Consider the following 16,773-nt stretch of genomic DNA (forward strand, 5'->3'; position numbering starts at 1 on the left):
TTTCAGATGACTTTAACTTGTGTCAAATTGACATAAAACTATCCAGTTCACAATATATGCCATCAATGCCAGTTTCACAGTTTTTTAAGAAATCAGGGAGGCCATAGTAGAGGGATGGAGTCTTTTTCATTCAACACCACAGCAGAAAACGGGCCTGTCATGGCTGAGGGTTGATTCTTTACCTGATGAAAGTTCAGACTTCAGAAGCCTTCTGGGTCTTGTGCATTTTGCCCATCTGTTCCTAGAACATATCCCATGGAAAGGGAAGGGCTCTGGGGAGGGTTACAAAGCATCCAGACCAGCCGGGCATTGGTGCTGCACACCTTTAATCCCAGCACTCAGGAGACAGAGGCAGGTGGATCTCTGTGAGTTCGAGGCCAGCCTGGTCTCCAGAGTGAGTGCCAGAATAGGCTCCAAAGCTACACAGAGAAACCCTGTCTCGAACAACAGCAACAACAAAAAAAAGCATCCAGAGCTACCTCCTGGTTTGAAGAAGAATGGCCTCCATAGGTTCATATATGTGAATGTTTACTCACCAGGGAGTGTTGCTATTTTAGAGGATTAGAAGGGTTAGGAGGTGTGGCCTTGTTGAAGGACATGTGTCACAGAAACCTCATAGGTTTCAAAAGCCTACACCAAGCCCAGTGTCTCTCTGTCTGCCTGTGGCTCAGGATGTGGCTCTCAGCTACTGCTCCAGTGCCATGTGTGCTGCCATGTGCCCTGCCATGATGATAATGGACTAAGCCTCTGAACTGTAAGCCAGTCCTCCATTAAATGATTTTCTGTCTAAGAGTTGCCTTGGTCATGCTGTCTCTTCATAGCAACCGAATAGTGACTAAGACAGATGGCTTTCATTCTAAAGCTGATCCATTCCCACTTGGAAGTCTGTCTGCTTCCAGTGTCCCTCCCTGGTCAAAAGAGCTCTGCCCGGGACTCTCTTCTCATACTTCATTTCCTTTCTAGGTTATTGATCTGGGCCTTAGAGCACTCTCACTCAGCTACATTGACCTCACTGGCTCAGGAACTAATTAGGCATTTAATTATTTGGTTTTTCTCACTGAAGGCTGAGCCTTCTCTTGCACTTCTTTCAAGGCTGCTCGGCCAATTCCAAGAGCAAGCATCACTACAGATCAGGCAGCCTGGGGTCAATGGATAAGGTTTGATTAGGGTGAGGGATGTTTAGAAAAGTTGTTTTGTTATTGTTGTTGTTAGTGATGAATGTAGGTTGGTTTTTTGTTTTTTTGTTTTGTTTTGTTTTGTTTTGTTTTTGATGCAAACAGCACGAGGCTTTATTGCAGTTGTTTAATGAACTAACCCCATGTTAGCTTGGGCCTTTCATCCACCCACCATGGCGGATGGCTGGGGAAAGACTGAAATCTTATAGAGCAGCATAAGGGGAGTGTCTAGGGGTACGCACAGGCTCAGGATTGGTGTGCCTCCAGGCTTGGAGGACTTGCCCTATGTTGATTGGTCAACTGGTTGTTATAGCCCATAGGCCCTCCCAGGGTGGTTGCTATGCTCTGCACGTCATTGCTGTGCACTTGTCCGTAAAGCACGCCCAGAGCCCTAAAGCATAGCACCACCAGCTAACTTCTGGTTGGTTCCTTGCCATGAGGCAGGCATCTGACCTCCTAGTGACCAAGGCAAGGTCAGGCAAGCTCGTGTTAAGCTGTTATGGCTGCTGAAATGTGGAGCTGGTCCTTCATTCCCCCATTTTCATTTTTGGAGATTCCAATCATGGAATTGCTGTCTCTCCGGCGTCCCCATCAGGGAGTGAGAGATATTGGCATCACCTATGTAAAGGAGTTTATTTTGACTTAGCATTTCAACCAGGGAAAATGGGCGATGTATTCTTTCCCATGCTATTTCCTGCTGACTTCGGACGCAGTTAGAGACCCAAGAGAGTTGAAATGCTAGCCAAAAGCAAAAAGGGAATTTAGGCAATGGGAATCTGCTGGTTGGCAGACTCTGTTGAAGAGGCAGGTGGGGGGTGTCCACATCAGCTAGACTGGGCTTGCAGTCTACTTAGGAACAGCCTGTAGTCAGCAACTGATACTCAGGTGTGTCTGCCAGAAGCAGAAACCTGTTTAAGACATGTTTAAACTGGGAACAGAAGTTAAAACTTATTTATTGAAACCCACAGTGCAGAAAAAACATATATCTGGATATCTGTTTAAACTTTGAGTCCTAGCAAAAACTACAGATTTGGGCTAGAAGCATGTACATTTTTCTTCTGTCCAGAGAGCCAGGTATGGATTGGACAGAGGTGCCTTTGGCCTGATGAAAAAGCCCTTTAAGTTTATACTTAGATGACAACCAAAATAAACCTAAAAACCTTGAACTTGTGCCTGAACAGTAGGTAGTCATTACTTTATCAGCTACCAAGCTGACTATAGTTTATAGTGGATCTGACTACCTGATGCTGTCAAGCTGACAACCATTAATACTTTCAGAGATCTGAGAAGAGTAAATTTTATACAGTTTCTGAATCTATTAAAAAGTGACAGGAGCCGGTCCATATACAATTAGCCATACCCAAGTCTCTCCATTAGCATTAGAGGCAGAAGTATCAAAGAACAGCAATCTTCGCCAGGCCTATAAGGTGAGAGGGTTTTTCTCTCTGTGGAAGAGGGACATGGAAAAGACTGACCTTGTTTTGTCTAGGCAAAAGGGGTGCAATCAAATTTCCAGTGTCCAGCAGCTTTGTCCACAGTCTGGGCCAGGTCCTGGCAGGCAATAGATGTCACATTTGAGCATCTCACTCACTGGTCAGTGTCGTCATCATCCAGGTACAGGAACTGGGGTGCCTCATAATCTTCTTTGGAGACTTTGGGTCACTGTCAGGATCTGGCAGTCTATCTGATACTACAAACCTCTGAAAAGCTAGAGGCTCTAGAAAAGTTAGTACAGGAACAGCTAGAGGCTGGTCACATAGAGCAATCTACCAGCCCTTAGAATTCTCCTGTATTTGTTATCAAGAAGAAGTCAGGTAACTGGAGAATGCTGACAGACCTGAGAGCCATAAATAAGGTAATTCAGCCTATGGGCTCTCTACAGCCTGGAATGTCACTGCCTTCCTTAATACCTAGAGGATGGCCAATCATAGTAATTGACCTGAAAGACTGCTTTTTCACTATACCATTACAAGAAAGTGATAGAGAGAAATTTGCGTTTACAGTGTCAACTCTTAATAACTCACAGCCAATTCAGAGATACCAGTGGAAAGTTTTACCTCAGGAGATGATAAATAGTCCTACTTTGTGTCAACACTTTGTACAACAACTTTTGGAAATAATTCATAAAAAATTTCCACAATCTCTGTTTATCATTATATGGATGATATCCTTTTATCGATTCTAATAAGGAAACTTTGGAACATATGTTTGAAATGGTGAAAGAAGTTCTGCCTAGATGGAGGTTACAAATTGCCCCAGAAAAGATACAAAGAGGAGATTCTATTAACTATTTAGGATATAAGATAGACTTACAAAGAATCAGACCTCAAAAGGTGCTAATTAGAAGGGACTGTTATCAAACTCTTAACAGTCTTCAGAAGCTACTTGGAGAAATTTCTCAATTACAGACAATTATTGGTGTAGAAGGACATGACTTAAAGCATTTAAAAATGGTGCTAAAAGGTGATAAGGACTTAAATACTCCACGAATATTATCTGCTGAGGCAGAAAAAGAGTTATAATGGGTAGAAAACAGAATATTGGATGCTCATGTAGATAGGATAAACCTTGATTTGGACTGCATTCTGGTTACTTTGACATCCAGAGAATACCCTTCTGGGATTCTGATGCAGAGGGAAGACACTATATTAGAATGGATATTTCTGCCACATAAGCAGAATAAAAAGTTAAAGACGTATATAGAAAAGATTTCTGATTTGATTTTAAAGGGCAAACTAAGACTTCGTCAGCTGACTGGAAAAGATCCAGCAGAAATTATAGTACCTTTAACTAATGATGAAATTTCCTCCTTATGGAAGGATAATAAATATTGGCAGATAGCTCTTACCAACTTTTTGGGAACAATTAGTAACAACTATCCCAAAACTGACAGAATTAAATTCATAAAAAAGACAGTCTGGATTCTTCCACGCATTGTAAGACAAACTCCCAATTCTGGAGTTCTTACCTTCTACACTGACGCTAACAAATCAGGTAAGGCTGGTTGTAAAGCAGGCGAGGTAAGTAAAATAATTCAAAGTCCGTACACATCTGTACAGAAGGCAAAATTATATACAATTCTCATGGTGCTTATGGATTTTTCAGAACCTCTTAATATAGTTACTGATTCCCAATATGCAGAGAGAGTCATCTTGTACATAGAGACTACAGAATTTGTCCCTGATAATACTAAACTAACCTCATTGTTCTTACAATTACAGAAAACTATCAGAAATAGAAATAATCCCCTGTACATTACACATATCATATCCCATACGGGTCTGCCAGGCCCACTGGCTCAAGGCAATGACGAGATTGATCGTTTACTAATTGCACTATGCTAGAAGCCTCAGAATTTCATAAAAAGCATCATGTAAATAGCAAGGGTTTAAAGAAGGCCTTCTCTATCACTTAGCAACAAGCCAAGGAGATAGTGAGAAACTGTCCTACTTGTTCCTTTTATAACAAAACTCCGCTACCAGCAGGCTGTAATCCTAAAGGCATTCAGAGGAATGAGATCTGACAAATGGATGTCTTTCACTTTACAGAATTTGGGAATTTGAAATATGTGCATCATACCATTGACACATTCTCAAGTTTCCAAAGGGACACTGCTCTCAACTCTGAAAAAGCTGATTCCATTATTACACACCTACTAGAGATGATGGCAGTTATGGGCATACTTGCACAGATAAAAACTGACAATACTCCAGCATGTGTCTCCACAAAAATGGAACAGTTCTTCAAATATTATAACATAAAGCATGTCACAGGTATACCACACATTCCTACAGGACAAGCAGTTGTTGAAAGGTCTAACAGGACACTTAAGGAGATGCAAGCTGGTAAGTCTAAACCCCCCCAAACATAGGTTACATAATGCTTTATTGACACTAAACTTTCTTAATACTAATGACAAAGGACAAACAGCTGCGGAAAGACACTGGACTACGGAAAAACTGCTGAACTAAATCAACCAGTGCACTTCAAAGATATACTGACCTCGATATGGAAATCTGGACATGTGTTATGTTGGGGTAGGGGTTTTGCATTTGTTTCCACAGAAGAAAATCTTTGGATACCATCAAAATTGACCAAGATTCGAGTTGAAAAAGACAACCCTCTCGACAAGGACGACTGACAGGTAGTTAACTGAGGTATATCTCATGAACTAAATAACAGCCTCCCAAAGGATGGGAAGTGCTTTGTTTCATCCTCACAGGAAAACCCACCTCTGGAAGTCAAAGGACACTGCATGGGTAGATACTTAAAGGAAAGAAGGTAGCTATAACCATCAAACAAAAGGAACGTGCCATACGGTAAACTTTACAGCTGTCTCTCAAATAATTCTATTTCTCTTCATTTCCTAGTCCCTATTCAATTAAATCAATGCTGGATTTAGGGCTGGATTTGGCTTTCCTCCCCTAAAATCCAAGCATGTTATTTAACAAAATTTTAAAGTTTCTGTGTTATATCAAGAAGCCAATTGCTGTAATGCAGAATAAATGAAGAATTTGAGGACTATCTTTGTCTTTTCTTGGCTCTTTCTTTCAAGGCCTACACCCTCTCATAATTGTCATTTTTCAATGGTTGCCTTTCCCAGTACACATACATGTGCAAGCAAACATTTCTCTGATGACACTTATGTTTGAGTCCCATACAGCCAATGAAGACCCGCCTGAGGACAATCCCTGCATGCTCCAGAAGAAGAATTGGACCACACCTCCTAGACTTCACTGGATTCAACTTACTTTAGTCTCCTACACTTTCTCTCATTCTCAGTCAACATAAAAACTCTTACCAAAGTCCTTCTTGTAGTTTTTAGTAACTTTAAAGCCGTTTCTATAGAACATCCAGATCAGGCCAGATGGTTACCTGCCCCAGCTCCATGTGCTCAGGGCAGAGACCTAGGGCAGGGGGGTGCTGCTGGTAATCCCAGACCCTCTGCCAATGCAGGGGTGGGAAAGAGACACCCCCGGTTTCCCTGCTCCATCCAACATTCTGCACACCACGTGTGTGGAGCACAGAGAAGGCCAGGTAAATGGTGGCCTTGCAAGCCACATGCTCAGGGCAGGGAAACTCCTGCCGCATGCTAGTACCTGCAGCAGGATGGCCACAGCAGTGGTTGGAGTTCAGAACAGCAGCCTCACCATGTGTTTGGAGACAGGGGAATCTGCCGCAGCACTCTCTAACCCATGGCACATGGCAGAGCAACTCCTGTCCTGCATGCCACACGCTCAGGACAGCAAGAGAAGACCCCTGACCCATGCATGCCATGCACATGGGCGGCAAGGACAGAGAGAGATGCCTGTGGAGTCTAGAGCAGCAGCTGTTTTGAAAGACCCCCCGGAGTCAGGACAAAAGATAAAGACAGGCTTAACAAACACACAGCACAGACTAGACTAGGATCCTATTCAGAATTTCAGATGGCTAGCCACATGGGGAACAACTTGGTCCACAACCAAATCTCCCCTACAGATTGGACGACCCCCCTGGATTCCCTTACAGATGGAGAAGGCAACTTGGTCCCACCAAGTCCCCCTCCTACAGATTGGGCGACCTTGGGGCCCCCTTTTTACAGACTGCAGAAGCTGCCACCCGAACCTCTGCCCAAGGCCTACGTGGCACGTCTGCCGATCGAAGTCCAGGCAGTCTCACAACCTCCAGGACAACTGCAAACCAAAAACCTAAAACACTTTTACAGAATAGACAGAGCCGGCAGACAGTAGACAAGACAAAACAGGGTACCCACTTACCTCCAAGATCAACTCCACTCAGGTGAGGGGTAGTCGAAAATCCAGGACGAGCCCTCAAATGAAAGAGCCCGGTGGCTCAGGCCCCCAGGATCTCGGCCCAGGACCGCGGTGTCCCCAATCACCAGGTGGAGGTGAAAACTTGATGTAAACAGCACAAGGCTTTATTGCAGTTGTTTAATGAGTTAACCCCATTTTGTTTGTTTGTTTGTTTGTTCGTTTTTTGGTTTTTGGGTTTTTCAAGACAGGGTTTCTCTGTGGCTTTGGAGGCTGTCCTGGAACTAGCTCTTGTAGACCAGGCTGGTCTCGAACTCACAGAGATCTGCCTGCCTCTGCTTCCCAAGTGCTGAGATTAAAGGCATGTGCCACCACCACCTGGAGAGTTAACCCCATGTTAGCTAGGGCCTTTCATCCACCCACCATGGCGGATGGCTGGGGAAAGACCATGAATGTAGGTTTTAACAAGCTTATATATTAAAAACATGACAATCAATATTTGGGCCTTTGGGGTTTCAACTGGGAGAAGGCCAAACTGTAACATTTTTTTTTTAAAATTCTCTTGCATTCAGGCTCATCTAACAGCAGCTACCTCTACCATATAGCTTAAATGTAATCCCCGGGCTAGAGAGATGGCTCAGAGGTTAAGAGCACTGACAGCTCTTCCAGAGGTCCTGAGTTCAATTCCCAGCAACCACATGATGGCTCACAACCATCCATTATGAGATCTGGTGCCCTCTTCTGGTGTGCAGATATACATGGAAGCAGAATGTTGTATACATAATAAATAAATAAAATCTTTGAAAAAAAAGTGTAATCCCCATGGGATTAAAGTCATGTACCTGAGTTTTCTTAGAGAGAAATCAGTCCCACATCTGTCCTGACCCCCAAGATTGGGTCCCTGGATCAGTCTCTGAAAGATGATGAGGTAGCTAAGACTTCCAGTGACTAGAAGGGTCTGAGGGTCACATGGAACCTGACTTTCAGAGCAGACTGACTGGCCCAGACTGAAGTTGTACCTTCTGCCTCTTGGACAGTCACTAAATTCTTCAAAGCATCACTGAGAGAAAGAGACAGAAAAATACCTAATATGGTGGAAAAACCACTTTTTTTTCTTTTTCTTTTTTTTTTTTTTTTTTTTTGGTATGGAATGTGACACAAAATTTTTTTTGGTATGGAATGTGGGAAGAGATTATCTCACCTCATGTTAGATTTTTTCTTTTTTTGTTTTTTTAAATATTTTATTATTTATTATATATACAATGTTCTACTTGCACATTTGCCTGCATGTCTGAAGAGGAAAGAGGGCACCAGATTTCATTACAGATGGTTGTGAGCCATCATGTGGTTGTTGGGAATTGAACTCCTGACCTCTGGAAGAGCAGCCAGTGCTCTTAACCTCTGAGCCATCTATCCAGCCCCATAAAATGAGTTTTTAAAGAGAGGTGAAGTTTTCAAGAGAATGAATGGAACTGGAAAATATTCTATTAAGTGAAATAACTCGGGTTCAGAAAACAAAGGCTGCCTGTTGTCTAAGTGGATCTTAGCTTCTAACTTTTATATGTGTGCATTTGTGCAGGAGAGATTGTGTGAAGAGCCCAGTACAGTAGACAGGGGAAAATATTCTCTTTTTTTAACTTGTTTTTATTGAGCTGTACATTTCCCCCACTCCCTTTCCCTCCTCCCCTCTCCCCTTTCACCCTTCCCTGTTCTCCCAATTTAATCAAGAGATTTGTCTCTTTTTTTTCCTTCCTAGGTGGATCCATGTGTGTGTGTCTCTTTGTTGCCTAGGTTCTCTGGGGTTGTGGACTGGGTGCTGGTTGTCCTTTGCTTTATATCTAACATCCACTTATGAGTGAGTACATATTATATCTGTCTTTCTGGGTCTGGGTTATCTCCCTCAGGATGGCTTTTTCTAGTTCTGTCCATCTCAAGATGTCATTGTTTTTTTACAGCTGAGTAGTATTCCATGTGTAAATGTATCACATTTTCTTTATCCATCCTTTGGTTGAGGTTATCTAGGTTGTTTCCAGATTCTGGCTATTATGAATAATGCTATGAACATAGATGAGCAAGTGACCTTGTGGTGTGAGTGTGTATCCTTCGGGTATATGCCCAAGAGTGGTATTGCTGGGTCTTGTGGCAGATTAATTCCTAACTTTCTGAGAAACCACCATTTCTAAAATGGCTGTACAAGTTTGCAGTCCTGCCAGCAAGGGAGAAGTGTTGGGGGGGGGATTCTTTAAGCAGATATGTGGGGTGGAAGGTTTAGTAGAATAATATATCTGATACAAAAGTTCAAAAGGAAGGAATGCATAAACCGAAGAAAGGTCAGTTAGATAGGAGAGAGGAAGCTGAGAGAAGGAGGGAGAAGGTGTTGTAGTTAGTTTATTATCAACTTGACACAAGCTAGGGTTATATGGGAAAAGGAAACTCAATTGAGAAAATCCTCCAACCAGATGGCCTGGAGGCAAGTCTATAGGGCATTTTATGATTGATGGGGGGGGGGGCAATTCACAGGGGGCAGTGCCAACACTCACCACATGTGAGTGGTTCTGAGTTGTATCAGAAAGCAGCCTGAACACACACCATAGGGAGCAAGTCAGTAAGCAGTGATCTTACAGAGCTCCTAGGCACAAGGAGGCATAATTAGATGGAAACTCAACTATTCTGAAGTAATGTCCTGGGCTGGGCAGTGACCTTTTATCCCAGCTCTTGGGTAGTAGAGGCAGAAGGATCTCTGTGATTTCGAGGCCAGCCTGATTTACAGATAGAGTTCCAGTACAGCCAGGGCTAAACAGAGAAACCTTGCCTCAAAACAAAACAAAAAAGTACACGCCGGGGCTGGAGAGATGGCTCAGTGGTTAAGAGCACTGCCTGCTCTTCCAAATGTATGGAGTTCAATTCCCAGCAACGACATGGTGGCTCATAACCATCTGTAATGAGATCTGGTGCCCTCTTCTGGCATGCAGACATACATGCAGGCACAACACTGTACATGTAATAAATAAATCTTTAAAAAAAAAAAAAGTACATGCCACTTCTTCCAAGAAGATGGGTCTAGTGATCTTAAGGGCCTAGGGAGGATCTGGTATGGTCCCAGTTCAGTCATACAGATAGCAAAGAGGTCATTTGGGTTATTAGCCACCTGTGGTCCTGGTTGAGGAAGCCTGCGGGGAGCCTGTGGCCATACAAATAATGCAAAGGTCATCCATACTATTAGCCACCTGTGGTCCTGGTTGAGGGAGCTTGGTATGTCCAGATCAGCAGGATATGAATCACCTCCATTCCAAGCCTCCTAGGTGGAAAAACAGGTTATATATCTTTTCCCCCAGAAAAGACAATCCTGAGAGTTTACCATTCCTGCTTTCCCTTGAGTTTTCTGTGAGCATGAGGACCTTTGTGCTCCCAACAGAGGGAACAGTGGATAAAGCAGATTCCAGAAGTCCTAGGTCATTTCATTGCCAGGAGTAAGCGACCTCCCTGTGAACTGCTAGCTAAAGAGCTTCCTGAGACTTGTCACTGCCACTGTTATTGGCTGCCCACCAGAACAGGGCAGTAGTAAGACCCTGTTTCTTAAGAGGCTACATGCCCTCGTTGTAAGAAATAAAGAAGCTGGGCATGATGGCACATAACTTTAATCCCAGCATTTGGGAAGCAGAGGCCAGCCTGTTCTACAGAGTGAGTTCCAGGACCCCTAGGGCTACACAGGGAAACCTTGGTGTGGGCGGGTGTGGAAAAGTAGAGCAAGTGTGGGCTGTGGTGGTCCTTTGGCTTTAGTCTCAGCACTCAGGAGGCAGAAACAGGCCAATCTCTGTGAGCTCTAGGCCAGTCAGTCTACACAGTGAGACTCTGTCTCAAAAGAAAAAGAAAAAAGATAGAAAGAAATTACGGCCAAAGGTAAGCTTAAATGCATTAAAAAACTTTAATTTTTCCCCTTTACTATTATGAGTAGGAATAATCAAAATCATCTGCCCCTAACCCTTTTTGAGACAAGGTCATTTTACTTTCTTCTTTTCATCACCTTCACGCTAAGCCATCTCTCTAGACACGCCCCCTCCTATTTCTTTAGCTATGCCTTCTATCCCTATTTTCTCATTCTTCCTTTTCTGAACCTGTATTTACAACCATGTTTTTTAAGTGGTAACTCAGAAATTGAGTGCATTAGCCTTTACAGTTTAAATTTTATTTATTTATGCATGTATTGTGTATTTCTTTACTTATTGTGTGCTTACTGTAGCAGTCACAAGGCCATTTGCAGAAGTTGGTTCTCATCTACTCAATGGTTTCCTGTGACAGTGATGCGAACTATGCTAGTCAGACTTGGTAGCCTTAATAGACTGCCATCTTCTTGCCCCGCCCCCATCCCCAGCTTTTTTTTTTTTTTTTTTTTTGGTTCGGTAGGGTTTTTCTTTTTCTTTTTTTGGTTTTTCGAGACAGGATTTCTCTGTGTAGCTTTGGAGCCTATCCTGGCACTCGCTCTGGAGACCAGGCTGGCCTCAAATTCCCAGAGCCCCTCCTGCCTCTGCCTCCCGAGTGCTGGGATTAAAAGCGCGTGCCACCGTGCCCATGTCCACTCAGCTCCGTATGGTTTGTAGACAAGACTGGCCTTGAAATTTGAACCCGAGGCTCCATCTCCCAAGTGTTGAAATTACAGGCCTGTGCCGTCAACTTCTGGTTTGTTCACTCAAGAACCCAAAAATGCCCTCTGATGTGACACATATTTCCCTTAACCCAGCTCTCGGGAGGCAGAGGCAGGCAGGTCTCTCTGTGAGTCTGAGGTCGGCCTGATCTATGTAGTGAAAACCCTGTCAAAAAAGAAAATCTTCAGGCCGCTAGAGGAGAGGTGACTTCAGGGATGGCCTAAGGGTAAAGCCTCGTGCCCCGCCCTGTCCATCTGCCCTGCTTCAGACAGGGGCTCGCCTCAGAGGGCCGCACTGCGCATGCTCAGCCGCAAGGGCCTCCGGGAGAGGGGCGGAGCCGGCGGAGCTGTTCGCACTGCAAACGCCTGAGGAGCTTCCCGCCGCTGGCCTGGAGAGGAGTTCCTCAGCTTCGCGGAGAGCTTTCCCTGAGAGAGGCGGCTTTTCTCCGCTCCCGAGGAGGGTGACGCGACAGGTGAGGCGTCCGCAGCGTTGGGGAGTCGTGACCCCCGGCTCCCGGGGTTCCTGGTGCTGTGGCCCCTGGACGGTGACCAAGCTTGGTGCCTTTGGTCCCTTTTCGGCTTCTTTCTGCAACCGACTGTCTTTCGGGTTACGCCTGTGGCTCTTCCCTTTAAGCAGTGGGGGTTTTGTTTGTTTACAAATCTAAAGCAGAAAGATGGGCGTGGTGGCGCTTGTTTTTAATCCCAGCACTGGAGAGGACGGGAAATCTCTGTGAGTTCGAAGCCAGCCTGTGCTATATTATGAACCCTGGCTTCAAAAAACCAAAAACATTGGGCTGGAAAGGTGGCTCAGCGGCTGTGGGCACTGGGTGCGCCCTGCGTGGGTGTCGCGTGCGCGTCTTTAATCCCAGCGCTCGGGAGGCAGGGTTAGGTGGATCTCTGTGAGTTCTACGTCAGCCTCTATCTACAAAGCGAGTCCCACGACCGAAACAAAAACAAAAAACTGGCCAAACAAAAACAAAAAACTGGCCGCTTTTCCAGAAGACTCGGGTTCAATTCCCAGCACCCACATGGACACTCACAACTGTCTGTGACTCCAGTTCCAGGACTTCTGACACGCTCAGACATACATGCAGACAAAACACCAGTGAACACAAAATAAAAATAAGTCACATATTCAAAAACAAGAACATGAATTTGCCTTGCTCTCCTGAGGCTGAGGCAGAGGATCGAGAGTTCGAGGCCAGGTTGGACTGGGTAGCTCCCAAACAACAAAATCGAAGACAAGGTTTGGGTTGAGTGGCGATAGTGGACATGCCTGACATACCCAAGGTCCTGGTCCTGGGTTCGATTTCGACCCAGCACCACAACAAACCAGGAAACGGCTTTTACAAATAGGGTTATTCTTGAATCCCAGCCAAAAGAAACTTAAGTCATAAAAGATTTGAACTTGTGTTGGTGTTGTATCAGTGAGTGAGTTCCTAGATTCAGTACCCAGTATTGCCCAACATAGGATGAAGTTCAAATTGAGATTGGATGAAAGTGCAGGGTTTTTTTTTGGGGGGGGTTGTTTTGTTTTGTTTTGGTTGGTTGCCTGCCCTGAAACTCTCTCCGTAGACCAGCCTGCCCTTTACTCAGAGTTCTCCTGTTCCTGCCTCCCTAGGGCTGGAATTACAAGCCCAGGACGCCACCAGCAGGTGGTAAAGGTGCAGTATTTTTAATGTAGGGGTCTGAGGGTATCTTGGAGTAGTATTTACAAATGAGAATTTTTCTGGCTTTCTTGGAGCACAGTAAGTATCAGCATTCTTTTCTCTTTTTCTGTTTTAGTTGCTTTATTTCCTTGTTCAACCCTTTTTTGAGACAGGGTCTCATTACGTAACTCAGGCTGCCCTAGAACCCAGTTCCCTGTTTGCTGATGGAGCCAGCTATAATTTGAGCACACAGGTCTAGGCATGTCTCCCTTGTGCTTGCTTTCTGAGTAGTTTAGAATGGAACCCAGGGCTTTGTGCTTCCTGCCAACTGAGCTACAGCCCCATCCTTCATAACATGAACTCTTTTACACTTTGCCCTTGTAATCCTTAGACTAAGGAAAGCCCTTTAAAGGGGCTTGTTGTTTTATAGGTAGGGTTAGTGAATGAAATTTGCAAATCAATGCTGATTGTGCAAACTTTTAATCCCAGCAGGGAGGAAGAAGCACTTGGATTTTTTTAGTTTTCAAGGCTAGCCTGATCTAGAGATAGTTCTAGGACACCCAGTGCTTCTCAGAGAAACCCTGTCTCAAAAAAAAAGAAAGAAAGAAAGAAAGAAAGAAAGAAAGAAAGAAAGAAAGAAAGAAAGAAATTTGCAATCCAAAATTCAAAAAGAATTGGTACAAACTTGTAATCACCCCAGTTAATACAAGGAAATTTAACTATATTAACCCAGGTATCAGAAATGGCAATTTTCTGTTATTATTATTATACATGTTAATGCTTTGGAGGTAACTAATTATTTAATACTTAATATATAATACAGTTAAGTATATCTTATAATTTTGTTTTCAAGCAGTATCTTGCTTCAAAAGCTCAGTTTAGTCTCCAACTAGGAAATTCTCCAGTCTCAACCCCCTGAGTGCTGGAATTATAAGCATGAACCACTACACTCAACTTTTTTTTAATAATTTATTTTATGATGTGCATTGATGTGAGGATGTCAGATCTGGAACTGGAGTTAGTGTTATGAATTGCTGTATGGAGGCTGGGAATTGAACCTGGGTCCTTTGGAAGAACTGGCTAGTGCTCTTAACTCTTAACCACTGAGCCATCTCTCCAGCTCCCTCAACAGTTTTTGTTGTTGTTGTATTAGTTTTTTGTTTGTTTGTTTGGTTTGGGTTTTTTTTTTCCTTGGGACAGAGTTTCTCTGTGTAGCCCTGACTGTCCTGGAACTCACTCTGTAGACCAAGCTGGCCTCAAACTCATAGAGATCCTCCTGCCCCTCTGCCTCCCAAATGTTGGGATTAAAGTTGTACGCCACCATGCCTGGCCACTCAGCAGTTTTATTACCTTTTTTCTTACTGTTTTATGACAAGACTATTTTTCCTGGGGAAACATGACACACATATTCATCCCAGACAAAGATCCCACAACAGACTAATAAAGTATGGATGCCACCAAAGTCCATCTTGTTGAACCAGTGAGGTATTACTTACAAGAACATGGGTTAGGGTTACTTACAGGAGCAAAAAAGATAGCATAACCAAAGCTTACTTCACCATGGGTGACAGCTCATAAAAGTTGGGAACCTGGAGCACATTGCACAGCCTGCTGGCAGCTCAACAGGTGGAGAGTGTCCTTTCCAAATGACTCAGTTTTTCTAAACTCTTGGGCAGCTGGTCTGATCTCAGTCTTCTTTGCAGCTTGGCTTCTCTGTGAGTTTACTCTTTATTGTTTACTCTGGAAGGCAGGAACCTAGTGTATCTGGTCAGCTCCAGGGACTTCCTGAAACTATTTTTACTTATTTACCTTCTGGCTTAGGGAGCTTCCCTGCAAGAGGAAATTTTTCAGTCTTGAAGAAACTACTGTCCAACACATGTCCAGTTCTTGTTTTTCTTTTAATTTTGATAAAGGCTCCTAGTGGCCTCCAGCTCATTAGAGGTAGGCCTGTAGCTTTTGTGTTCTTCCTGCGGCCACACCCAACTAGCATGCACCATCATATGCACTATGTTCTATATACATTAGAGTTTACCTTGCAGGTTTACAGATCTCTACTGGGGTTTTGGTCCACAGCTTCACTAAGGGAAAGTTAATTGTTGAGTCTTTCAGTAAGCATGCCCTATTGTTCCATTTACTTAAGGCTTCCTTAATTTCCCTTAGCAGTATTTTCTGAACTTTGGTTCAGGACTTGGCAATTAGATTTATTTCTATAGCTGGTGTTTACTAGTTCTCCCAATAGTGGGATCAAACACAGTACTCTTCCACTGAACTATACCTATAGTATCCTATATTTGATGAATATGAAATAATTAAACTTACCTTTTATATTCCTAGTGCAAAGAAATAAAATTAGCTTTTTTGTTTTGTGGTTTGTTTGTTTTTTCCCCAGAGCTGAGGATCAGTCAAACCCAGGGCCTCAATCTCCAACCCCTAAAAAATTTAATATTGACCTTGTTAAATTTATAGATTCTTGGGCTGGAGAGATGGCTCAGAGGTAAAGAGCACTGACTGTTCTTCCAGAGGTCCTGAGTTCAATTCCCAGCAACCACATGGTGGCTCACAACCATCTGTAATGAGATATGGTGCCCTCTTCTGGCGTGCAGGCATATATGGAGGCAGAATGTTGTATACATAATAAATAAATCTTTAAAAACAATTTATAGATTCTTTTGGACTTTCTGTATTCACAGTCATAAAGTCTCTGAATAATGACAAATCTACATTTTTTTTCTTGTTTTGTCTATTTGACTAAAATCTATAATACAAAAATGAAATGGTAACTGCAGTTGTGGCGCGTGCCTTTAATGTCAGCACTTAATAGGCAGAGGCAGGTGGATCTCTGTGATTTCAAGGTCAGCCTGGTCTATAGAGTGAGTTCCAGGATAGCCTGTCTCAAAAAACGATAACAAAAAAATGAAATGGTAAGCGAAATTTTGTTTGGTTGTTGGTTTTTGTTTGGTTGTTTAAGGTCTCCCTAAGTACAGACTAACCTGGAACTCACTGCAACCAAGGCTGACTTGAATTCACAGTGATCCTTCTGCCTCTGCCTCTGCCTCTGCCTCTGCCTCTGCCTCTGCCTCTGCCTCTGCCTCTGCCTCTGCCTCTGCCTCCGCCTCCCACTTACTGAGGTTACACCTGTGAGCCACCAAACCTAGAAAGAACTTCTAAAATATCAACTAACTCCCTCCCTCTCTCCCTCCCTCCCTCCCTCCCTCCCTAACTTTCGTTCTTTCTCTTTTGAGACAGGATCTCACTTTGTAGTCCTGGCTGACCTAGGACTCACAGAGATCCACCTGCCTTTGCCTCCCAGTTGCTGAGATTAAAGGCATGTGCTAATACCACCGCCCAACTAAAATAATTTTTTCATTGAGGAATAATGGGTGAAAGGAAAAAAACCAGCATTGGTACTTTGAAAAAACCTTAATGGCAAGTTGTTGTTCCATGAAATTGCCTTGTTTAAAAACACTCAAAAAAAAGGGGGGGGGAGAGATGGTAGGGAGAAGGGGAGGGAATGGGAACTGGGATTGACATGTAAAACAATCTTGTTTCTAATTCAA

Source organism: Cricetulus griseus, chromosome 2, assembly GCF_003668045.3.
Source record: "Cricetulus griseus strain 17A/GY chromosome 2, alternate assembly CriGri-PICRH-1.0, whole genome shotgun sequence".
In the NCBI taxonomy this organism is placed as follows: domain Eukaryota; kingdom Metazoa; phylum Chordata; class Mammalia; order Rodentia; family Cricetidae; genus Cricetulus; species Cricetulus griseus.